The sequence below is a fragment of the Cygnus olor genome, chromosome 17, assembly GCF_009769625.2.
Source record: "Cygnus olor isolate bCygOlo1 chromosome 17, bCygOlo1.pri.v2, whole genome shotgun sequence".
Lineage (NCBI taxonomy): Eukaryota > Metazoa > Chordata > Aves > Anseriformes > Anatidae > Cygnus > Cygnus olor.
Window position 1 is genome coordinate 6,087,603 of NC_049185.1, and position 26,224 is coordinate 6,113,826.

General features: G+C 45.6%; 2 long non-coding RNA genes across 5 annotated transcripts in view; one reads left to right on the forward strand and one right to left on the reverse strand.

Annotated features, from left to right (window-relative positions):
• LOC121079725 overlaps positions 1 to 26,224 on the forward strand; it is a 194,761-nt gene that overhangs the window by 74,247 nt on the left and 94,290 nt on the right. For all 3 annotated transcript variants that reach the window (XR_005825149.1, XR_005825150.1, XR_005825148.1), the window contains exons 3-4: positions 12,133 to 12,294; positions 14,288 to 14,445. This is a non-coding gene — a long non-coding RNA (uncharacterized LOC121079725). The remainder of the gene's footprint in view (positions 1 to 12,132; positions 12,295 to 14,287; positions 14,446 to 26,224) is intronic.
• On the reverse strand, positions 9,565 to 25,360 carry LOC121079726. 2 transcript variants are annotated; one of them, XR_005825151.1, is made up of 4 exons: positions 20,044 to 25,360; positions 14,251 to 14,466; positions 11,071 to 11,247; positions 9,565 to 10,171 (listed from the first exon to the last, which is right to left on the reverse strand). It is a non-coding gene; the product is annotated as an uncharacterized LOC121079726 (long non-coding RNA). The 2 variants fall into 2 exon arrangements; XR_005825152.1 differs by having other exon boundaries at positions 14,098 to 14,466.

Here is a 26,224-nt window from a genome sequence, read left to right on the forward strand (position 1 = left end):
GAGCCGCCGCTTGCCCTGCACGAGCAGAGCTGTCACACTGGTGGCAGCGAAGGTCCCAGGGCCACGCCGGGCTGGCGGGAGGCAGGGGGATGCTGCGTCCTCCCTGGGGCTGGTGGGGCCGCGGCTGGGCGCACGCCTCCCTTCAGTGGGTGAGGGCCCAGAGGTGGCTCGGGGCAGGTGGCCTCACGGGCAGAGGTGCCGTGAGGCTGGCGTGGGCTCTCCCAGCGAGGCAGCACCCCTGTGGATCAGGGGGAGGCCTGTGGGTGAGGGGGGGTGGTGCCTAAGGCAAGTGGCTGTCCGCCTTGTCTTGTCTGTCAGACTTGATTAGATTTGGCTGGCGCTCCGGCGAAGGCCTCCACGCTGCGAGGGGTGGGGTCTGGCTGGAGGGGCAGAGCCAGGCCCTCCTTCTTTTATGTGCTGCTGAAAAGTAGCCTTTGTTGTGGGGTTTGCAGGCTTTGTCCCCTCCTGGAAGCTATGCCCCTTTCTCGGGGCTTCAGTCCCTGAATGAGGTGAGCAACCCTGTCTTTTTGTGTCAGATCTGAGCTCTGCCTTGCGTCTGTGCTCGGGTCTCTCACTGACCCCCCAGGGGTTGAGAGAAGCGTTTTTCCTGCTAGTTTGGAGTTCTTAACGTAAAACCATGTTTGGCGAGGATCCAGCAAGGTGTTAAGCTCCTTTCAATCAGGAGTTCCCCCCAAGTCCCTCCCCTGCTTCGTCAAGCCTTTGTGAAAGGGTTAGAAGAACAACTGGAGATAGAAACTCAAATAAAATCCACCTTTTCAGGGCTTTCTGCAAACACGTTCCTCTCAGCCTGAGTGATCTGCAGTCAGCAATTTCCCATAGGGGTTTCCATCGTAAGCTTTTGTCATGGTAGTATTAATTTTAAGCAGCGTGACAGACTGGGAGTGAGCAGCCCTTAGTGGACTTTATGGACACCGAGCTCAGGGGTGGATCATTGTCCAGCCCCTACAAACTGCATACCAAAACCTCCCTGTTTAGAGAGCCACAGGATGTATACCCCAGCAGCCAGAGGGCTCGGTGGGTAGGAAGGCAAAAGGTTGGTGTTCCAGGGAGTGATTTGCAGGCCAGAGGTGACTGTGGGTCCTGGTGGTTTTGCCTTGATGCAGGATGGAGCTGGACTGAACATGCAGCCGTGTCCAAGGATGGTCCAGTGGTACTGCTGCCCTGCTCCCTGTGCTGAGGGCTTGGGCTGCCCAGCAGGTCCCGTAGCACCCCTCACTGTAAGTCATTAGCTACACGGGAAGTGCTTTTGGGGTACGTGCAGCTCAGAAGTGCCACAGTTTATCTACTGATGCTCCAGTGTCTCTGTTCCTGCATGCAGTAGGTGGCTCATTTGCAAAGCTGTGTGAATGGGATGCTCCTTAAGGTCACTTTCTGCACACAACCTGCATGGAGCATGACCAAGCACTGGGTCTTGAAGCCGCCCCCAAGGCTCCCCACACTGGCCTTCCCCTCTCAGCATCACACCAGGACAGCACCAGAAGCAATACTGCAGCCTCCGGAGAGGAATGTGCAAGTTGCAGTCTTCTTGCCCCTTGCACTTGGAACACGTTGGTGCCCATGCTGAACTCCTCAGAGGGTTTTCAAGCACTGTTTGAACATGTCCCAGACCAGGCAGCACAAGGGGAATGGAACCACATCCGAGTGACAGTTGGTTTCACAGTATTTACTGTGTGTTTTCATTGCTTAGGTTAAAATAATTTCCCGAGTACAGTAGTTGGAGCTTTTGGCTATTGTCTTTAGGCAGCAGGTCTTCAATATGACCAGACCCTCCTGTGGTGCCTTCGGGAATCTGGGAATGACGACTGACCTAGTGATTCCTTCTCTGCAGACTCACGCTCTCGTTGCCCTGGGCATGCAGAAAGCTTCAGCACTGCAGGGGTTAAATAGCTTGCACAGGGTGGAGGATTCTTCAGCCAAACCCAAACTGATTGCACCTGGTTTGCTCAACCTGTGTGTAAATGACACCATGGTCTTCCCACTCCCACCCCAGCAAATGCCACAGGGGCTGCCAAGGTAGACGTGCAGGTAGGGCTGCGGGAGCAGGTGTGGGGCCTGCAGCGGTAGGAGGCTCCTCGCTCTGTCCGGGGGGAGCAGCTGTGCCAGTCACACGCACGCTGCAGCCTTGCGAGCTCTAGTCTCCATAAGCCACTGAAATGACAGCGAGCCAAAGTGAAAAGTCCCCATTGTTAAAATTTGCAGCCTCCTCTTAAACATACTCGGCGGTTACTGGCAGGGCGTAGGAGGGTCTGTTCCTCGGGAGGATGAAAAGTGCAAATTTTGGTCAGGCAACCTGCTCACTCTGCGTGGCTCTGCCTTTGTGCAGGGCATGGGGCTCTAGGTGCCCAGCCAGGCAGGTCTGTGGCGAGGCTTGCTCCTGCCTTTGCTCAGCTATCTCTGGGACGGTGCTCAATGTGCAAAACTGAAAGCGAGGAGGTTGCTACACGCTGGTCTGTGTCACCATTGCTTTGCTGTCTTGGGGAGGTGATGAAGGATTCAGGGCCATAGAGTCAGGACTCAGAATTTAGAGTTACCGATGTGGAGTCTCTGGAAAATCAGAGGAATTTAGGGTCTTAGGAAATTGCTAAGGATGCACTGAGTTCCTTATGGGAAACTAGTCTGGAAGTGTGTTGTGTGAAACTATGCCTCTTTTCATGTGGGTGCCTCATGCAGCTCTGAAAACGATCACTATCATGCAGTAGAGAGAAGATGAAATTCACATTTATCCTCTTCCCCCACCCTCTCTCCAGGCAGAGACCGTCCTTCCTTTTTCCGGTCTGCGCGCACAAAGACAATGAATGTCACTAGGTGATCCTGCTCTGGAGTAGCCCGTGCTTTTTTACATGTCAGTGGAGATGCTCATTTCTTGCTTCTGTGTTCACCATTAAAATCTACCATTAATCTGTGGGTGTAAATGATGCCATTCTGCTGATTTCAGTAAAGTTTTACCCAGCTACGGTGCGAAGATACTGGCCCAGAGCTCCCGAAAGCTGACCTGCATTTGGGTTTTCTTTGGCTTTGTATAAAGGCTCTGAGGTGAGTGGTAAGGGCTCGGGAGATTCCATGTTGTGGCCCAGCTGGCGTGTGCAGCCACAAATAATAATTAATTGGCTCTTTAAGAAGTCTTGCAAACTCTTTTTTTTGTCTGTCTGTCTTAAGCTCCTTTTAATTAACTTCAGTCATGTCCCAACACATCATCTTGGCTGAATCACAGACCTCACTGTGCCAGTTTTTCACATTCCTGAAATACACAGGCCGCCAGTGTTGCGAATGCAGCTCGGAGGCAGCGGCTCAGAGGAAGTCGGGCAGCTCTCCTGGAACTCAGAAATTTTCAGGAACTGTTGTGAAATTGAGAGGCTATGCAGACCAGCCTCTCTGCTTCAAACTCCCGTGCTGCCCAATTCCCAGCAGTGTTGCCGTCTTGCATTTTCCCCACTGACTCAAGGAGCAGCAATTGTAGCAGGCACCGGTGTACAAGCATCTTTGTTCCTGCAGAAAGCACCTTTACTCGGGTTACAGTGCTTGGGGCACGCAGCCTCTTTTTTTTTTCCCGGTCAAGAGCTTGTTTCTTTGTCACACTTCTTATTGCAAAGGGTCAGCTTTCAAGATTGTTGGGCATGTTAACAAGATACTCAGGAATACTTAGTCACCAAACAAAGTCTGTGTGGCAACAGGACAAAGTTTTGTGCCTCTTCACTAGAAAGCTTCAAGCCCAGTGTAAGGATCATTTCCTTCTTTACAGGAATTTGGGGTTCAGGAGTGTTTCTTTATTGCTGTATAACCTGGCAGTGCTCTCACCAATGCTGGTGGAAATAATCCCCGTGTTTCCATTGACTCAAAGGTGTATCAGTGCTTGTTGTCCCTGGTCTAAGTGTTTTGAGCTGGAGACTTCTGCATTTGATAACCCATAATCCATCTTAGCACCCATTTAACAATATGTTTGGTTTACTGAAAAGAATGCATATGTTACAGTAATCTGTTAGTACTTGCTTAGAGAGTGCAGCTTTGATAATGAAATTGTCCAACCAGGACAAAATCGGTGTGTTACATTCAGTGGCTTAAACCCGAAGATCAGTAAATTTAAGCGAGAAAGAGTGTGCAGCGTTACAGTGGTGAGGATCTTCATCCATTTGGACAACTGACCACTGAATTCTTCATCCCTAACCCCTGGGCTGCAGGTGAGGAGCCGTGAGATGCCCAGAAAACCCTTTCAGCAATACTTGTGTTTCCATAGCAGCTCCAGGAATGAGTGCTCAGAGGTTGTTGCTGTGACACGGACAGTGGTGGCATGTTGGATTGTTATGGTGGTGAGTTTCGAGTAAGTGGGAGGAAGACAAGTATTATAGCTAACAAAAAGCAAAGAGAAGAGTGTCTCAGCCTTTTGGGAAGATGATAGGAAAAACAGGAAAGGTGATGACAAGCAAGCACCAGGTATAAGCATGGGAGCCATGCCTGGGGGGCGTACAAAAGGTCCGAAGACATAGACCCATTGTGAGAGGATGAGAAGCAGGAGCAGCATTTGATAATGAGCAAGTGAGTAAAACAAAACTGTCACTGATGAAGAATGCCACATCGTTCACGTGGATCTCACGCTAATTCCTGCTGCATCTGGTGTTTGACACCTCCCTGTGTGTATGGACCCTGCCCTAGCTGCAGCAGTCACTGATCGGATGTACAAGTTGTTTATGTTGGGGAGAAAACTTGTTATAAGTCAATAGTAAAATAAACTGACAGTGAAAAGGAGTGAGAGAGAGAGAACTTCACGAGCTGTTAGGGTACACAGTCAACTCTGTTGGCTGTTCAGGATTTAGGTGTCTGCTGAGACACAACGGATGTGTTTCTTCCCAGTTCCAGCCATAAGGAAAGACCAGCTGTGCTACAGTGGGTATGTTAAGGAACACACTTCCTCTGAAATACTTCAGTTCTAACCACTTGGCTTTAAGGAGCATGTTACTAACTGTTTCCCAACGTGATTGTCCCAGGAATAACACTGCCATGGATCTGGGCAGGAGTAGACCCAAGGCAATGGCAATGTGCACTCCATTGTGCGAGTGCAGAGAATGGCAATCTAGAGAGGGCTGGGCCCTAAGAGAGGTGAATTTAAAATGCTGGCGTGCCAAAACTGCACGTCTGTAATAACAGCGATTAAAAAAAAAGAAGTCATGGATGTTACAGTATTTTTCCAGAAATTCTTCCGATCAGGAATAGTAAACACTGGTTTCTAAAGCACTTATTGGGCACCTGTCCCGGAAGAAGTGCTTGAACAGCAAAACTAAAGCGAGTTGTCAGAAAGGGCCAGACTTGGCCTTGAGCCATTGACAGCCAGTTTAATTCACTGAGTGAGGTGCAAGAGGAGGAAAGGAAAACTGAGTCACTGGCTATTAGAAATGATGAAAACAGCTATGAGGACCTGCTCGAAAAGATCCAGTGGTAGGTAGCATGCTTTTTCTCTGAGTAGGGGCAAGGCTTCAGGACATCACAGAGGAATATGCTTAAACAAATCGTGGTGATGATGATGATGTATTATTTTCAGCTATGTGTTTCTTTCAACAGCCCCCGTTCGCCTAGGAAAACTCTGAATTTTCAGGTGTTGATAGTAAGGCTGTTTGTCTTGAGTATCTGGTGTTGGGGTTTGTAAGTATGTTTATGAGCAGAAATACATGCAGTCTTGTAGCAGCTTTTATACTACCCCTCTCAGCTTTAAGTCACTGCTTTTTGTAAGTGAAGGTGTTAATATAGCTCTCTTTCACCCCAGGTCAAGATGTGACCCCATGCCTCACACTGATGCACGAAGAGGAAAAGATCCTTTGAAAAGACAAAGTTTGGGATTACATAATGTGAAAAGTAAATGGCAGTGAGAAAAAAAGAAAAGGGCTTAGATAGCAGTACTCAAAACTGCGGCCTGCTGACTAGCCACTAGTTGCCTTCAGAGAGCTGACAGGGCAGCTCCAGGCTCACTGACCTCTTCCAGCTACTCAAACAAATATATAAAATATTTATTAGCTTTCCTTCCCTGTATTCCCAGTGGCTGGACCTCCCGTAAGGTTTTCCCAGCACTGTGCGTAGATGTGACTCACAGCACAGAAAAGGCTGGGAAGCTGTGCTTTCCGGTGTTATTCTCTGTGCTTCTATCTTGGAAGGCTGTTTCTCTGATGTTCTGCGTGGTTGTGTACCAGGCATTTTCAGCCCACATTTCCAGTTCCAATGGACTTCAAAAGAGGAAGATACTCCCATTAATGTTTTGCATGATAACAAGTTAGGCAAGCATCAGTTTTGGATCCGGTTGATGGAAGACTGGTTACTGCCAGTGCCAAGTGGGCGTCTTAGTTGAGACTATCAAATGATGTCTGTTGTGTTATATGCTTTGTTGGATTTCCTGCTTGGAAAGTGACGCGTGTGCCAGACAAGCAGTGTTTTCTGTTTTGGCCTTAAAGCAATCTTGGCACCCGGTATAAGCTGTTTACTTTAAAAACTTAATTTTAACTATAGTTTTGGAACATACTTGGAAATGTCTGCAGATCGACAGCAACAGAGAGGACACCAGAGCATCCTTTCTTTTACTTCTGTGTCCTTTAGAAATACCTTTATCTGCTTTGTTTATGAGAGCTGCTTGTGATCTGTGTGATTTATTCATGCATTATCTCTTGCTGGGTTGGACAGACAGTAAAGAACGTATAGCTGAAAGACAATTAAGAATGGAGAGCACAGAAGAACATAACGGACAGCAACATTTTAAGTCCTTTTAGTATTGTTTCACAACTCTTTCTTGTGATATACCTCTGGAAGGAGAACGTACTCCATTTTGCTGAGTAGTCAACAGAAGTAGCCCATGTTAGGATCTGGAAGAGCACTCTCCAATCTGCTGCAAAGCCAGTGGTCACACTGACATGCAGTGCCATTAATTTCCACCTAGCGGAAAGGTTCTTCAGAGTGCCAAGTGTGACGCCAGAATAGAAAACACTTCATTCATCAAAGCCATAAGTAAGAAACTCTGTGTTTTTGGTTTTAGAAGTAACTTTTGTACATTTATGACTTTTTCCACATTAAACACCATTTATGGTTTGGAAATTGTTCAGGCAAGAGGCATGTGGTTTGTGCTCCCAAATATCAGCAGCAGTTTTGTTAGGTTGAGTCTCTATTTTATGTTGACATTTTTTTGGCTTTTCATTTATCTTTTCATTTATCTTTAGACCTCTCTGAAGAAGCTAGCTGCCTCAAGGAGAACCCATAGCCTTCTCTCTTAACCAAGCACTAAGTGCTCTGCTTAAGGTGAAGAAGATGGTGTTGGGAAGACGGTATAGGGAATCTGGGTTTGGAAGCCAGACTTGTGAAAGTACCTAGTGAAGAAGTACCTTTTCTGGGATGTTCCCTCGTTAGAGCAATTGCTGGAACAAATTGGGAAGAAGGAATTTCACACCTGGATTTTGAGACATGAGTTGATGGGTTTTTCCATATGCAACGTGAGAAATTATGGACTAGCTGTTGAATTTTCAGTTCATTCTATTCCTGCTGAATAAATGGTAAAGGGCTGATGCAAGACCTTGGTTTATGATCTAGGAGCCCCATTTTACAAATTCTACATAGATTTCAAGGGCCTGCTTTGCAAGCCTTTCTATGCATAAGTGCAATGTTTGAAGTGGATGGAATTGTATAAATATGTTCTCTGTGTGTATCGAAGCAGAGGAAGCTGTATGGATTGGATGTGCTTTTGTTCCTGCAGCATTTTAGATTCTAGCATTAATTCTTTCTTTAGTTGACCAGCCAGGACAGGATTTAGAAATGAATGCCAACATTTTTGCCTTTCCATATTCAATGTTCGGGCCTAGAAGAGCAATGCTTCTTTTCCAGAGTGTCTGAACACTCTACAAGGACCTAGTTTGTCCCATTACTCCACTGCGTTACTCCTGACAAATATGTGCTGTGGGATATGTGAATGCAGTGACAGGCACTGCGGTGCACAAACTTTGGGAGCTGCTAAAAGCTCTCAGTCAACGCCTTTGTGATTTGGGGGTTTGAAACAGCACAAAAATTGCCCTGCAGGGTCAGACCAGTGGGCCAGGGCCGTCTAGTAGTCTGAACCACAGTAAATGATGCTTGGTGCCACTGGAATACGGGATTTTTTTTTTTTGGGGGGGGGGATGTTGCAGCTATATTTTTACCTGTGTTTCCTTTTTTATCTTTGATTGGATTCATCCGTTACCTACCACGTTTAACCTTCTGTCTGTGCAGGGTGAACAGCAGCACTAAATTTCAAGGAGAGAAAACCAATTTTTCATTTTGTTGCCTGACTTGGCTAGATTTTTGTGTGTGCATACTTTGTATCCCAGCTGCAAGTCTAATGCCTCTAAACCCAGCTTCTCTTTCCTGGAGCCCTGGCCTGGGGGCTTGGAGCACTTATCTCTGGCCTTCCATAGCAGAACACCCTGTAAGAGCAGGGTGTCATTCCCGTCTTCCCTGGGTCAGGACCACAAGCCTACGCTTGGTGGTGCAAGCTCTCCTAGCTCAGTGTGTAGCTTGATTTGTGACGGTTTCCCAATAATGGGAAGAGATGATGAAAGCAAAGAAAGACGTACAGATGAGGAGAGATATCTCAGGGTTGCCAGGGCAGCTGTTTGAGATCTCTGAATCAGATGGAGACAGAACTCCACCACCCTCAGCCTCCCCACCCTCAAACAAGCCATCTCCCTTGTGCAAAGCAAAAGGAGCCCCACCCCAGCCCTGCCATGTTAGCTAATGGCCTGGTTAATAAATGGCAAATTCCAAGGGTAATCCTGTCAAAGTCTTCCTGACATCTCCATTGATAATAGTAACCACAAAAGTGTCCCCCTGCTCTTCTGATTAATACCAAAAGAATTCTGCTTGATTAGATCATTACTGAGGGGAAATGTAGGAAAACATAAATATTCTGGGGAAAAAGCAGACTCGAGATGAGGGGGAAGGCTGCAAGTTTCCATGGTTTGTAACATTTTCCACCTGATACAGAGAAAAAAGGTGTGTGATTGTCTTCTGCTCTCCAGCAAACCTCCTAAGAATATGCACGTCCCAGCCTTTCTTCTTTGCCTGTAACTCATTCGTATGATGTTGGTATGCGCAGCTAGGAGCCACGCAAATGCATACGTCTTGGAAGGGTTGGAGTCTTTGAATGTAAAGTCCCAAGGGCAGAGACCCAGGTAATTGTTTCCTTGACAAGTCTGGCAAGGTCAAATTAGTGCAATTTGGGATCTTGGCACACCACGGAGGCATTGAGAGTGCAGGGAGGAGCCGTTTCCTTATCTGTGTCTCCATGCTACCATGTACTCCTTCCCTGGAAAAGCTGGGATGGTGGTGTGGAGGCTGGGTAAGAAACGCTGTATTTCGAGAAGGATACCAGGCTGCTGCTGTGTTACCCATTCCTACCCCTTCCAGATCTGTGGTTCTGAGTTATCTTACGTTGAGATAAGTGGAGGCTGTTTGTGCTTCTCAGGCTGTCTGCAGATTCAGGCAGACATCATGAGATTCCTTACACATGGTCTTTTATGTATTTAGCACCCTGCAGGCTTATGGACATGACGGTGGTTTATTTTTGCCTGTTTTAATGAATGTCAAGATTGTAATACAGAAGATCAGTAGAGCACTTCTTCATACTTGTCTTCTGATGCTGGCTTTGACATCTGTGGTGCTGCATCCTTGTTTCTCTGTCACTGCAAATTACAGTAAGCATTGGCACCACAGGCTTGGTCATGTAGGTTTGACCAGAACAGGAGCAATCAAACACTTGGGCTCCCCTGGGTGGTTGTTAGCTACAACTTTCACCCTGGCAGCTCCCTAAAACTGGAATCTGCTTCACCGACTGAAGCAAGTATTAGTGGGAAAAGGAAGTGTGGAGGCAAGAAAAGAGCAGGTTTTTCCATGTGGACCTGATTAGCCAATACATGCAAACACTTGGTGGGTAGGAATAAAGAGGATGAGGCCAGAGTCTTCTCAGTGATTTCTACCATAAGGGTGACTGAACACAGGGAGAGGTTGTCCAAAGAGGTTGCAGAATCTTCATCCCTGGAGGTCTTCAAAGCCCAACTGGAGAGGTCCTGGGCAGCCTGGTGTAGTTGAGCCTGGCTTGAACAGGGGGGTTGGACAAACAATCTCCAGGGATGCCTCCAAACTGGTGATTCTGTAACTACATTGGCAAAATACTTGTTAAAGGGTAGTTTGGTAAGCTGCTTGGGAGGTGAAACTAGCTTCAAAGGTTCTCAGTAGGTCCCTGAAAATATCCTGGTTAACAACAACTCTCCACGCTTCTTTTTTAAGGTATATTTTTCCAGGCTGTGCTGGAACATAGCCTGCAGACTAATTGATAATTTCAGTGAGGAAAGGGATGAGCTGCAGCACAGCAGAGACAATGGAAAGGGGAAATTCTTAAGCTAGCATTATTAGTTAAGGCAAACTGTCATGTAACTGCACTTCAGTCCCTGCCCCCAAAGTGTGGGCCTGTGCCATCCTCTGCTGAGGTAGCAAGCTTGGCATTTGCCTGAAGGTATGAGAAGAGGATTGAGGAGGTCTAGATGAGCAGAACGGAGAGAGCCCGAGGCTCTTAGACAAGGAGAATGAAGGAGCAATGCGATAACATCATGAAGTAGTAAAGGGCTGGAGGGACAATACAAGTAATGCAAGGAGGATGGGTATAATTTGTTCTCCATATCCAGGGCATATAGGACAAAATGTCAAGGTTTTTAACTACGGCAAGACGTCAGGAAAAATCTTCCTAGCACTAAGGCTAATGAAGCCCTGGAATAAAGTGCAACAGTGGCTGTGGGGTCTACAAAGGCAGTTTTTAAAGCAGGGTGTAAAAATTTCAGTCTCGGACTGCAGACTGAACTGTCCTGCCTTGGAGCAAGCAGAAGGACTGAGCAGAAGGTCCCTTTCTGTCCCCCATTTCTGTGACTCCCTGCACCAGTGGGAGTTAGCATGCAGGTGAGAGCTTGCACGTAGGAAGGAGCTCCTCTCACTTTCCCTCACTTATATTCTAACTCAAAGGGGAAAGCAACAGAGATGCATTTTGCCCTGTGGTTTTCTTACCTCTGAACCTTCTCATGACTGCTCACACCTGAAGTTCACAGAGTTTACATTTCAAGCTCAGAGTTAGTCCTGGGTCCAGCCCCCATCCTTGCAGAGGTGCTCAGCACCAGGAGTGGCCTTTTTGGTATGCTGAATGCTGGTCCTTCTCCTTCAAAGTCAGTAGCCTTTCTAGAAGACCTGTGCAGAGTGGTTTAAAGCCTAGCATATCACGTAACTTGCTGCCAATATCAGTGTGTTTGAAAATGTCAGGTTACACATTAGGGTGGCTCCTTGACATGGAGCAATGCTTCAGGAGAGGGAGTGTGGTAGACAGGCAGGCAGCCTGCCTGGAGTGAGGAGAGGCAACCTTTCTTGTTGACTGATCATGTGGGAGGGGGAAAGAGTGCTGATAAAAATAATAAAAGATCTTAACCCAGAGAAATTTGGACACCAGTTCATGTACAAGAAACATCTCTAATCCAGTGAAGGACTTATCGTCCTGGTCTGACACATCCACAGGGAATTCCCTACCAAATATGCCTTACTTCCCTCCTATTTTTGCTCCTACACCCCATCCTAGACCACAGATAACACTTTTAGGCATGCTGTGAGTAAGCACAGGGGACTGGATCCTACTGGTAAAGCAGGCAGTTGGGGAGATGACGCTGCGTGCTTTGAAATGTCTTCTCCAGAGCCTGCCTGGCTTCAGATCAGCGTTGGGAATTCATTGGCAGCTGAGCAGGGATTTTCACGTTTTACTGGGGTCTAAGTGGGGAAACTGAAACCCCTGAGAAGTGTCCAAAACTGTCTGAGGCTCCAGGTTATAGTGCCTTTTCAGACCATCACCCATTCCTTCCTTCTGTGGAAGGCGCTGGCCTCAGCAGCCTCCTGCTTTTTGCACCCTTGCGCTTTACAGGGGGCTTTTCAAGTGTGGGTTGGCATCGTGCTGCCATGAGTCAAAAACCCTGTAACATGCTGAGAGAGCAGACTCTCCAGTCCTGGCATTTTGTTATATTCCAGCCCACAGCCATTCCCTTTCTGAGAAACCTAACCACTTTGTCTCCTTTATTCCCTCCCTCTCAGCTCCCTGGACACGGCTGCTGCCATGAGATGTCTCGGCCAAGGATTTTGAGCCAAGATATAAGGGAAATGGTTTAACCAGATGTGTGCCCATGCCTGTGACACTGAACTCCGAGATGCCGATCTGTAAAAAGCTTGTCATCTCCCCTGCCTCCCCGCAGCTAGGTGAGTATGGGTGGGACAGCAGCATATCCAGAAAAACGCCTCTTTTCAAGGGGAAGGAGAGAAGGTTATAATTCGACTGTAAAATTTTGCTCCAGGCTGAAAGCTTGGCAAACAAAGGCTTAGCTTAGAAGTTTTTTAAAAGGAAACAACAACAAAAAGCATAAAATAGATCAGGGTAGTCGTTTTGGGTGGAGATGAGGGTATAGACCTTAAAGATCATTCTTTAGTGGGGGAGGAGAAGGAATAGCTCAAGACAGAGTTGTATTTGGCTCTCAGCCCTACTATAACTAAGCCTTTTAAAGCCAGGAGAATAAACTGCAGCATCTGAATACACCTCCAATCCCTGGCCTTTCCCTTCACCCATTTATCAGAAGAAAGTAAGGCCCTACCTACTCTTAAAAGCATAGTAGATACAGATATGGTGGCACTAGGTGAATTCTTCCAACTGCTACTTTCTGAATGTGGATTTCTCTATAACTTAAATTGTAAAAGCAAATAAAGCCACTGAGTTTCAGCTGGCCTAGAGCAGAAGAGGAGAATATGTTGCTTTCAGCATTACAGAGCTTCTCATGTCTCTCCTGCTCTGTGCTGTATCATGCTTGCTGCTCAGGATTATGTCCTGCAGAAGCAGCCTCGCACTTGTAGCCCCTTGAAGCCCTTATGTGGGCTGACTTCTGCTCAGTCCCGGGCGTACAAAGTTAAGGAAGAGGAAGGAGAGCTGGCTAGCTGCATAGCAGCAGAGACCATGAGCACAGAACATCCCTCTGGAGGAAAAACATTTCCAGCTATTATCTAATATGCACACCACACATGGTTGGCAGCATGGTTTGTACAGGCCTTGGGAACAAAGACAAGGCCCAGCCAGTTAGCAGTTCTTTTGTCTGTCCTCATCTCCAGACCCTTGGGCCTTGCAGCCTGTGCGCCCACACATAATTACACTGTAGGCTCCCTCTGTATTGGGGGCACTGTGGGACTTTCCCCATGGTCTGGAGCCCCCACATGTCAAATTAGGGAGGAAAGCATAAGGCTGGTATTTTAGACAAACCTCTCAGCCCACTGAATTACCCATCAAATTGGATATAAGGAAAAAGCTTTTGCAGTAAGAGTGGATTAAGCACTATAACAGGTCACCCAGCAAGGCTGTGAAAGCTCCATCCTTGGAGATTTTCTGATCTTGATTGGATAAGGCGTAGAGCAACCTGACATAGCTTTACTAACTCTCGTTATTGCTTTGCACACTTCGAAACCAGCCAGCCCCTCAACTGCCTTGGGGAGTGCTTTGGCTATAGCAGGTACCAAGGTACAGAAGACTAAGTGACTGATCAAAGGCATGTAGATTTAAAAGACCCTTTCTGAAATTTTTTCTCTCACTCCATGGTTCATACATGTTCAATTCCATCAGCATAAGTGACACAGACAGTCCTGGTTTAGATGGGATTTTACCGAGTTCTGCCCAAAACAGGCCTCCTTTGTAGGGCAGCACAGCTTAAACTTTTCTGGCTTTTGTAACAGACTTCAGAGATTGCTTGCAAATCTTTTCGTATGTGTTTGCAGATCCTTTCTTCAAGCACTCCTATGCTGTCTGAAGAACTTAGTGCTCTCCAGCAGCAGACAGGGTCAGGCTTTGCTTCATATTAAAAAAATACACTTTAATTCTGTCGTTTCTCCAAGCTTAATGAGGTAGGTGGAAGAAGCCAATAAAGAAGCATTTAGGACTAGGTCTATTTGTTAAGAAGACTTGGAGAAACTTTGCCTTGTGCTGCTGGCCAGGTAACATCACTGCAGTATTAAAAGATCTCTTACCTATGCTAGTATATTGCATAATTTGAGATGAGGTTGTCCAAGCATCGCCTTTCTGAATGTCTCAGTAGAGTCAACTCTACTGAGAGGTGGAGGAAGACTCTTTCAGATATGTTGTTAAAGAAAAAGAAGTCTGGCCTTTTAGTCTGCTCTTACATTTCAGTGTTGACGCTTTCTCTGTTGTCATTTCTAGGGAAGACTGAGGCATGGAATCCGGTCCATCTTCTAGCTCCCCAAGTGCAGCAAGAACACTTACGGACTGATCTTCTACATCTTCTCTCAAGCACTTGAATTTCCAGGTGCATGCATTTTCAGGGCACAAGCAACCACAGGAAAACTGCTTTTCAAAAGGTATGTCATCTCTTGTTTAGACTAAAAAAACTCAAAAGAAAAGAGAAAGGGAAAAAAAGAAATGAAAAAAAATTGACCTTTGGCATCAAAACAAAGCGGGTCTTTCTTTTCTGTAATCTTTTTTAACTGTGCCTCACGCAAAACAAAGTGAAACAGTAACACTGAATTAAGAAAATATGGATGAAGGTAAAAGCAAGGTACTGGCATTGGAGATAAGGCTAAATCAGAGCCCAGCAGAAAGAAGATGGCAGGGGAGAAGTTTAACAAGTTCATTTTATGTGCCACTGTGTCATGCTTCCCTTTGTTGCTCAAGAATGTTGTCTCACTGGTTCCTAGGGTGTGAAAGGGCCATGTTGCTGGGAAGATGTGCCCCATAGACCACGCATCAGTCACTATTGGGCTGATGCTGACAGAAGGGTGATCCTTCTGAAAACTGTTGTTTTACTTGTATTGCAGTTGTGCTATGGATCAGGAACTGATCAGGACTTTTTGATCAGAGGCCTTCTGTACTGCAGTAGTTTGAAGAACAATACCGTGCAGGGCAAAAGTGTAATGAGAGTAGGTAGGCACTTGAACTCAATCAAGGGAAATTAATATGTCTCTGTAGAAAGTGTTCACAGTGTTCAAGAGGCTTGGAAAATATCCATCTTGTTAGAAGTTCAGGAGATTAACCTAAATGCTCTCTGAAATAATGGAGATCCCCCTCACCTTTGCTGCCTTCAAAGGAAAGAAAGAGGACAAGAGTGCTCATAAACAGCGTTCTGTGTACACATATGAAGTAAAGCACAGGAGGAGCCTGACGGACCTTGTCAGGAAGGGTAGAGTGCACAGGGAGCTTGTGACAAGCTCTGGCACATATAGACCTATCCACTGCGATCAGTGGCTTGAAGCCAGGCTAGGTCAGAGTTTACACCAAGAATTGACATCTCTCCCACTGCCAGTATTTGTACACATCCTAAACTGCTATTGCACAACCTGGCGTGAGTGGCACGCTCTGCTCAGAAGCAACCTGAGACTGGAAGAGCAGGCTGCATCTGTCTGTTGGGCAGGACTGCAGTGCGCTGCTAGACACATCCAAGCCTGCTTGCTTTCCTTCCCTTCCCTTCTTCCAGTTCCCACCCATGCCCCCAGCCCTGAAACAAAGACTCCCACTAGAAGCAAGGCAGGAGCTGTAGCAGCAGATTCCCTAGTTGCTGCCCAAATGTTGACTGCTGCTGCAGGCTGTGGCTTGTGTGATGACAGCACTGATTCAATTAGCTGATTTTTGAATCCTTCCTCATATAGCAGTAAGTCACTTGTGTGGACACTTAAACCAGTTAGAGTGACCAGGAACTGATCGAGTGTAAATCTGTTAAAAAAAAGGAGGTGGAACACTTCTTTCCTTCTCTTTTTCTGTCTGTTGCCTCTACCTAGATGCGCAGCCAGGCAGTCTGGTTGCAGTGCTCAACAGCTTTGCCTTAGAAATTGCTGTTAGCTCTTTCTGGGAAGACAGAGAAAAAGGTTGTTCTGCCCTTAGTAATCTCAAAGCCTGTTCTAGAGCAAATTCTTGTGTGCTCCAAGGCTGTTCTTTGTAACTGCCCCTTCAACCAATTCCAGCCTAAAGACACACGAGAACTGACACTTTACAGGCCTTTACAGCAAAGGACCACACTTCACATGTAAAGGACTTGGAAAAGTCAAGGTATGACTCCTGTAACAGCTGTAGCTCAGACCTTTTTGCACACATATTATTTTTAGTTAATATAGATGGTGTTAACATTAATGCCTTAACCCTTAAGGAAGCCAGTTAATTTCCAGCTTGATACAAGCAGGGAGCTGGCTAATTTCTAGTGTTTTGGGGAGAGAGCCAAGATGAGCAATGCCAGGGTGGTTTTGGTTGCTGGCGTTCCTGAATGGAGCACATCCGGGCCTGTGCTTCATCCCGGGCCTCCACCCATGGTCTGCCACCCCACCATCCTCTGCTTGAGCCGTGGGCTAGGTGCCTGCAATGGCAGGGCTACAGGTTACCCAGCTGCAGCTGCGTGTCGTGATACAGTCAACCAGGATGCCTGGAGGGGGACAGACTGGCAGCTTGTTAACCGAGTCACACAAGGCTGGTGGCATAAGAAGACACAGCTACTTTGGTCCAGGAGTTCTGCACGAGTAAGATGCAGAAAAAAGTGACACCATCACCCATGCACCCGTCTGTTGTTACTGAAATGTGGATCTAGCAGGGAAAAGGCTGTGGCAGGCAGGCAAGAGAGGAAAAGGGAGGGGGGAGTTCAAACCCCGTGGCCCAGAGAAAGAAAACCCTGCCTTCGTGCTTGCGTCAGTAGCCTGTCTGTGTGCTGACCCCAGGCTCACCTGAGCCTTGGCAAAGCTCCCCTTTGTTCTGTGTTGGCTTCAGAATCCAGAGTTATCCCGCAGCCACTTTGTGACCCGTTCCACCCAGACAGCCTGCCCATGATTGCTTCATAAAGCAAGACCCAGGAATCAAAAACAGGGCATGCTTCCTGAGCAGAGATGGAAAACAGCTGGGCTGGAAAAAAGGAGGGGTTTGCTGGCTGAGCAGTGGAAAATACAGATCAAGGCCTGGTTGTGCAATCTTCCCTGGCTGGCCTTTGGCTGCTATTGTGGCAAGGGGACCAGCTGGAGTTGGCAGGAGGCTGGTGCCAGGCAGTAGGGTGGTGGGAGCCTCTGATGACAAGAAGGCTGGAAATTCAGATCTTAGTTTTGCATGTTTTAGACTTGAGTGAGAGGTGACAAGTGCCACGTGGTGATGCTGCCCTCTCCACTGTGCTGCAGTCAGATCTGTCCAGCTAGCCCAGATGGCATTTGAGTGGCCAAACCAGTTACAGTAAAGGCAAACAGAGCTGTAAGGCTACAGAAGAGCGACCTGACTGGTGTGGAGCTTGATTCCTGGTGCTCATAAAGTGCTCACTAGGTGGCCACAGCAAGGGCTGTGGTTACGTACTCTGGCCAGGTTCCTGCATCTGAATCCTCCGTGCCCATCCTGGTGAGTGGGCGCACACCAAACAATGAAATAACGCGCACACGTTCTGCAGGGAGGCTGACCAAAAAAAACGCAGAGCTAGCAACTATCACCACCCCCTGAAATCAAGGGAGGGCCTTGCCATGTTTTCCCTAGCCTTAACTGCTGGTTGCTTCAGGTCAGGCTTCTGGACGAGTTCTTGATTTGTGTTAAATTCAAACTCTCTAACCAAAAGTAAAAGCCTGTAGCTTTAATGTGGCAGCTGAATTTGAAGCCAGGGAAGAGGGGTGTGGGGCTGTTTTTTTCTTTTTAAAATCTAATTATTGAGTTCAAGAAGGAGGGGATGGACAAGAACAGAGATGGAGAGTTAGGCTTTTGCTTCAGAGCCAAATTATCCAAAAAAAATCACTACAATCTCCTGCTGAGAGAGCCCTGCAACATCCCTCTTCTCCCAGTGCTCCTCACTATAACTGAGCAAGAAACTAAGGGAAGGGGCAAAATGGTAAGAAAGCAGAAAGCAAAGGATGTGGGCAGGACCATCAATCACCTCCTCGGCTGATACATACCAGCTACATTGGCCTCTCTTCTTAGCACCTGGAACAGGAGAAAACAGTATGATGAATGTTTTTCACTATATAGTATTGGAGCCATGGACGCGCTGTAATTGCAGGGAGATCGTGCTTTCTTAGAACTGGCTCAACCAACCGAGCTGAAACATATGGATTCAGACCTTGCTCTGCAACAGTTTTCAATCGTGTTCATCAATAAGACACAGCACAGCTGCAGAGGAGAAAAAAAAAAACAAACTGCTACAGAGCCCATGAAGGGAAAGAATGAAGATGTGTTGTGATGACCTGGAGGAGGGAGGAAACTAGAACTGAGGCAAGAGCAGCGCCCAGAGGAGTGCAGAGGAAAGTGGTTTTGTCCTAAATTGCAAACTTGGGAGTATTTCTGGCTCTCTGTGCCAAGTTTTGGAATACAGGTAACTCAAAGTGTGAGGTGGGATGGGTGTTGGCTTCAAATGCTGGAAGAACACAATCTTAAGGAAACCAACACCAAGAAGCAGCACTGTGACCAGAAGCAGGCCGTGGCGGGACACAAACTGTCCTGCAAAGAAGGATGAAAACAGCATTACATTTGCAGGCTAGGGGCTAGACTTCAAAATGAATGCAACTATTGAATTATTGGAGTTTTAGGCAGTTTTCATCCTGCCATAAAGTATCTGGTGGTCCTGCGTGGGGAGCTGAAGACTATATATACACCAGATGAAAGGAGTGAGGGACCTACCAGCTCTGCTGGTACCAGTGGGAGCCCTTTCAGTTGGATTCCCAAGGTGCAGCTTAAGGGGTGCTGCTGGAGGCAACTCCCACTGTGCAAGAGGCCCAGCCCACGACTCTTACCCCAGCAGAAGAAAGCCTTTTCTTAGATACTCCTCTCATGTCATGGTCTGAGAGAGTATATGTAATAGATTTTGAAAAGAATTCCTCTCTCGGAAGAGAAGAAAATTAGAAAAATGACATGCTTAGGGTTTTGTTCCTATAACAAATTCTTTGTAGACAAAGAACAATGAGTTTTGCTAAGGCAAATGCATAATTTTAGCTATTGCAGACTTAAGCCAGGTCACAGTACACTTGGTACATAGCAGGCTTTTAACAAGTGCACGCAAAATCAATTTGTTTAAACCTGGGCAACTTTGTAGTACATCCAAACAAACAAAACCCAGGCAGATACACAGAATTAATGGGTGGTAATAGCTTCAGCATTCTAAGAGCTGTTGAAAATTTGGCATTGCTTGCAGATAAAAAAACAGTGTTTCAGAGTTTATTTTCAATACAAAACAGGATGAAGGCATATTTTAGAAACAATTTGCAAAATGAGGTGTTAGTCTTTTGGCTTATATTGACCTGAACTTATTCTTTATTAAAAAAAAACTGTCCTTCCCTTTTAACTTCTTAGTATGATATCTGTCATCAGAATTCTTATGAAACAAACATTCTGCATCTGTATCTACTCAGCAGGGTCAAAATTGGATTTCAACAGTGGCTATAAGAAAATTTCATTTAACAAAAAAAATGTAAGTTTTGTTCCCACAGAAGAGTTCCAATTCTGATGAAATTGTATTCCCTGCAAAAAAGCAAAAACCAAACCTATCGTTCGAAGGTTTTACCCAATGTCTGTGTACTCCTCAAGAAGGAGAAAGGCAGTGGAGAGAAAGCAAGTGTGGGTTTGGGAGAAAAGGAGTCCTACCAACCAATAAATGGGAGCAATGAAAGCGGAGGGATGAAAAGTACAAATTCCCAGGCATTCCAGACATATCTGGTATCCTTTACATCCTGCACTGGGCACTTCGCTTGTACATATTTCAGTGTTCCACCACAGAGGCAGCTGCATTTCAGTTGTGAGTTATTATACAAAGAGTTTTGTATAGTTGTCACAGGATCTTATGAGATGAAAAGGAGCTGACCGCGGCAAAGAAAGTAAAATAGAACATGCAATCTATTAACTATGCTGGAAACCACTTATGCCACAAAGAAATGGGTGCCAGGAAGCAAAAACTTCCAGAAGAAATTAGGGGGGGGAAAAAGGGGGAAGAAAAAAGAAAAAAAAAAAAAAGGAAAAAAAGTCACCGGTAGCTGGGAGAAGAGTACAGGCTCGTTACCACATCTGAGCTGTTGAAAAATAGCCGCTGGTTTTCTGTAGCTCTTCATCTGTTTTTCTGTTCATTTTTGTCCTTCTATTTAACCTTGCCGGGTAAAACACATCTCCAAGGACAAATAAAAATGATATTCTTACCAGTGCTGCTGACTTTGCAACCTGTCAGAAAACTGACTAAACTTGAAGCTCCTTCAGTCAGTCACTTTAAAATATAGTCAGCATTGTGCTTAAAAAGAAGAAGAGGAAGAACAAAATACAGGAATTCAACACCAGGATTACTCTGCTGAATATTAAGATGTTCCAACAGGCTCTGGGAGAAACAGCACAACTGTTGTGATGTGCAGTGTGACAAAGGGAAATGTTGCATAATATTAGGCTTGGTTCTTGCATTATGGTGCAGATACTTAATTTGTCTTCATTAAATATATATTATATCAAAGCATACTTAGATCCAGAAAGGTGGCCTGGGAACTAGAAAATGCTGTTAAAACATGGACCAAAGAAATGGTAATTAATTTCACTAGGTTCACACTTCACCTGTCCAAGGAAAAATGTCTGGTTTTTAGCATTTGAGAGGGTAAAATCTGCAGCAAGTGCTTTTGTCATTACTTATAGTCATCTTCCCTGGAAGCATTTCCCTGGTTTATGTGCACCACATGTGGATGGAGAACCTTATTTCTTTTAGGAAATTTTTCTGCTTCAGATGCTTCTCTGCTCCTTGGAGATGGGCCTACAGAGCTAGACGTGCAGCCCAAACAGGCTGAAGGCATCTGCAGATCAGGAGGTGCATCTACCATCTTCTGTCTCTGACAAAGATTGCTTTCAAACTGTCATTAGGACATGAACAGAGCAAAGCAAGAGTGACTGTTCAAAAACAGCCTCAGGTTGCTCAGGGTCATGACAAGAAAGGTAAAATTAGGATGCCACCACTGTCCTTTGCCTGCACGTTTCCTGTATGCCAGCCTGGCCCGTGTTATTCATCCCTTCTTATATTCTAACAAGCAACACATCCTGGTTTATGAGCAGTAGGTGCATAAAATGAGAAGCTGTGTGGCTAGTTAGGCTGCGTATGTGTGGGGCAGTGGTTCTTCTTTGTGAAGCAACTGGTTCAAATCCCTGGGCAAGAACAAATGAGGGAGGAGAAAACATAGACACAGTCAGCTGTAGGAACAAGGTGAACTCTAGAGCAAAAGATGTAATTTTTCAATCAAGCTTTTAATGAAAAGATCATAAAATAACAGTTTCTCATCACTGTACATTAAGACTGCAAATTTCTGAATGCTGAGATCATATTATAATTTCTGTATCTTTTTATATGACACTTGAGTTGAAGCCACAACTCTGTGTGGCTCTGACCTGAATTCAAGCTCTTGAAGGAAATGAACAGAACATTGCAGCAGGAATGTCGGCCTTTACCTTGCCCTGCCCTCTTCTCCCCCTCCCCAGGAAACATCCAGGGCACCTAGACTGACTGACAATTAAGGCTTAAAATTAAAAAGAGAGAGAGAGAGAGAGAGAGAGAGAGAGAGAGAGATGGAACATCCCCTTTTTAGTTGTATTTAAAGTATTAAAATAAAGTGGGGGAAAATATCCAGCCAGCCAAAACAAGGTCCTGTCCTCATTAGAAAAGTTATCCTCAGCCAGTTATCCTCAGCTCTTGTGGAAGTTAGAGCAACAGTTGTCCAGGTGCTTCGACTGATAACTTGTGAACGAGAAAGTTCAAAAAACATCCCACTCTTCAGGAAAAGCAAGCACTATGAGGTGTGTCCCATAACTGCCAGCAAATTTTGTAGCACAAAGGATTGTTTTAAACCTTCCCTACAGCATCCCACAGGGTCTTCTCTGTTCAGAAAACACTGATTCGTTTATATCTGTATTTTGAAGCCACTGGGCTTCAAGGAGAAGAGACAGCAGTGAGGTGGAACAGCTGAACAACAAATTAATTTCTCTCTCTAAACTTATGTTTCAGTATTTTTGAGTCATATTAGTTAAAAGAAGGAAAGCAGAATAAATAGCTGTTACATTGTGGCACAGAGATGAACTAGGGCTGAAATGAAGAAGCCCTCCTAAGAGGTCCAGCTGGGAACTCTACAGCAGAGCTGGAACTGCCTCACAGAAGATCCCATAGCTTTTGCTTTTACAAAGAAAGTAACAAATTTAGTGAGTGACATGGGAAATCATCAAAGGTAAAATTGCTTTCTTCCCCTACCCTGAAAAAAATGCAAATACAAGGAGTGGAAAGGCACTGAAAATTGACTGCTTGCCTCCTTATCTCCTGCACTAAAAAGAGGACAACAAGGTCCCATGGGACTTAAAATACTGCAAAAGCAGTTTCTAACTACTGAAAGCAACCTCCAAATTTTGTTTTTCAAGAATGTGACCAGTTCTGGAGTGAAAGAGTAAGCCTGTGGAAAAAAAGGGGGTTACAGTAAATGAAGAGACTTTGTTGATGTTGAGAAAATCGTTAAGTTTAAACAAAAACAACAACAACAAGAAAAAAATGCTAGAGGACCAATTAAATATTCCAGGATCACAGGTCAGAGCTCATTTAGAATTTAAACTCCTGCTTAAATAAGTGTTTAATCAAACATGCCATCTCAGTGATGAGCATTTCTGCTGGCTAGAGAGAGCTCGATGTTTACCATTTAGCTCCTCAAACCCATTTAAACTGTAGGGAGGATTTTTTTGCTTTGTTTTTGATTTACTTTTCCCTTAACTCCAGTACAGCTGATTGGAAAGGCTTCTGGATTCGGCATATACCTGGTAATCAACAAACATCCCTTTCTTCATGATAATTTTTAAGGTTATTGCAGGTCCATAACTGCTAACTCTAGCAATACTGGAACGAGAGGCTTTGTAAAGTACAGCTTTTCCAGGGACTCTTACCACCTCGCTTGGTAGGGAATCTGATGCTTCAGTATCGTTTGCGAGGCCCGTCACAAAATGGCACAAATGCTGCTGAGTTTGGCATGAAGCTTCCTCTAGCTACCTTGGGCATCGCCTCCCCACCTTTGAGATCCTTATTGCTTTTACAGTAAGCAGTAAAAGGAGGAAGAGAGGGGGTTTGGTAAAGGAGCTTTGTCCTGACCTTCAGGACGTAGATTCCTCTCAGTCACAAGTTGCAATCGGAAGCACACACCTGTTCCTCTGATAACTTTTACATTCTCTGAATTTTGCCAGCATTTACCCCAGAATTCATTTTGTTTGACTGAGTGCGCTGGATGTTTCCCTGGTCAAGACCCATATTCCTGCTTTTCGGAACTGAAGCGACACGGTAAAATACTGCTAACCCAGACTTTGAACCTGCACTGCTTGAAAACAATGCTTTCCACACACACGAGAGAGAGGAAAAAAAAAAAAACAAAACAGGAATCTTAAAAGAGTGACACTGTAACTGGAAACATTTAAATACAGCAAAACATAAATTCCTTTTCTATGCAAAGCTACAAAAGTCCAGTCTTTGTATTGTCTTCACAGGTTATGGTTTATGGCTATGCTGAGAGTCTCTGAGATTCTTTTTTTTTTTTAATATATTTTTTCATTTTTTTGAAATCCTGTAGAGAAGACCCTGCGGACACATCTTTGTGTTTGCAACTTTCTGAATTACATTGCAAAACTGTGCATACAGAATCTGAGAAATAAATACATTCATTACTGCACATACATATTGATACAAAAACAACACTGTCAAATAGTGTTTGCACCATCTTTGTTAGATATTAAGACCAGGCAAAATTAATATTTCATTTTCCATCAGCCCCCCCCCTCAAACGTTTGAGGTGGCTTTGGTGTAGAAGGTAAAAGCTACAAAGGGTCAAGACTAATGATGGGGAATTTAAAAAAAAAAAATCCTTTTTTTTTTTTGGCTTCAGCGGTAGTTTAGCAAACCATCTTCATTGGTCATCTTTAGACTGTTCTAACATGCAAATCAAGCTTAGGTTTCACCTAGAAAGCCTTGCAGGTTTTGGTCGGTCTCTTTGCGCATGACTGTAAGGTCTGGAGTGAATCCATCCAGCTGTTCAACTAAAAGGTGGCTCACAGTCCGAACAGTGTAGCGCAGGCCCCAGCACAGCTCTAGACAGAAGCAGGAGGCTACGTGCCTGCGTTCTCGCCCTCACCCCAGACCCTTAAAGCTACCCAAGTCACCACCTCATCCTCGCATGGACGTCGGCTGCCTCTGCGCAGCCCCTGCCCGGCGCGGCGGGGCGGTTCAGAGTTGTGCGTACTCTGCCACGTCAGCAGCCACAGAGCCTCACAGAAGCTGCGTGCCAATAGCTCTTTGGTGTCTTCTGTGGTCTCTGTGGCTCCTGCTAACTCCCCCAGATGCACAGAGCTGGGCTTTTTTTTTTTTTTTTTTTTTTTTTTTCCCAGGAATTTGGTTTTGGACGTTTTGCAGTAAGGACTGGAAAACAGTTCAGCCCAGCTCACCCATGGCTAGCATTAAGGAGATGTGCTGGGTACAGCAGCTCCCACCATCTTCTGCCAACACCCTTCTCTGATCTCCAGAGCTTCTTGCATCTCTCTACCCTCTGTTTACCCACTCATACTCCTCTGAGGAAGAGCTCAGCTGGTTTAGGCCAAATACCAATATTTGCCTTTCTGTTGCACCTGCAGACTGAGGGCCTGGGCAGCCCCGGCTGCAGTGGCCGGCGGCACAGCTTCACGTTGTGGCCCTAGCCCAAAGCACCTCCTGCTTGCCCAGACGGAGACACTCCCAGGAGTGCCTCCGCACTACTGCCTGGGTCTCTTCTGTGATGCCCCTCTAGGGTTGAAGACAAAAATCCTAAATCTCCGTGCCATATTTCTGATCGCCCTCCCCGAGCAGTGCTGGAATGCAGGCTGGGTCGCAGGTTTCCCCTCTCGATTTGGGGAACGCTGCAATAGCCTTCAGACAAACCAATGGAAAAAGCAAAGATTAATTTTGACTGGCCCCTAGATCTGTTGAGGTCTGAAACTGTAAAAGTTTATGTAAACAATGAGATAAATATATTAGTACTTTTCTGAGCCAAGTGAGGTTCCATACTCATTCAAATGTGCTTTGGTTTAAAAAATAGTTTTGTGAATTTGGGTATGAGCTTCTTTATTTTTTATACAACTTTTGCTATTTTATCTTTTTTTTTTCCTGTTATTCCGAAAACATTCTGGAACTAAGTGACTAAAGCATATACTTAAGCTGCCAGGCCTCTTTTCTTTTTTTTTTTCTTTTTTTTGTTGTTTTTAAATTGTTTTATTCCTCTTGAGGCTCTTTGTGTATTTCAAAAAAAAATTTAAAATAAAATTAAAAAAAAATGCAACTCCCTCCCCCCCACCCTAAAACTCTTAAAATCTTAAATATGAAACTAGTGTTTTGCTTTCTCATTAAAATACAGAAAAATGTTTGATACAATACTATGTCGTACAAATGCAGTTGAGTGTTCAGGCCCCAAGGAGGCCTTAAACAGTCCCTGAAGTTTTGAGTATTATTAGTTATTCATTATTACTGTCACAATTTGGAAAATGTTGTTTATACTCAATCTATGGAACACAACTTTACACAGCTACTTGAAAAAAAAAGAACATAATTTCCTTTTGTACAATACTCTCGCTGTACACAGACTTTATGTCGTATTGTTTAAGTGCTGGGGGAGGGGGATAAAGTTTTAAAAAACGCTCCGGAAAAAAAAAAAAGAAAGAAAGTAAAATTCAAATAGCATTGGGTCCTGAATCTTCACAATGATTCTCAAGGCCTAAAAAAAACAAATGAAGTGGGGGCCTAGGGGGGCGAAGGGGTTAGGAGAGGCTGCATTACCCATACACATGCTGTAAAAATGGAGTTAACCGAGGGGAGCAGGTTGTGGCCCACCGCGGGTCTGGCTGTGCTTCCCCTTGGCTGCTCGGGCCCAGGCAGCCGCAGCTCCGGCTGCTCCCAGGGGGCTCTGCTCAGGCGCCCGTCCGCTGTCCCCAGCGCCAGAGCCACCGCAGGGCAACAAGTCAAGGGGGGCAGTGGCAGCTGAAAGCCACAGCAGGGGGCAGAGCTCAGCACCAGCTGCGCAGTGCTCACCAAAACAGCTAAAAATTGTTCCGGCAAGCTGGGCTCCACTGGTCCGGAGCCAGGCAAGGGGAGCTGTGCTCGGGAGGCAGCCTAGGATCCAGCTCAGCTTGCGGGCTGCTGGA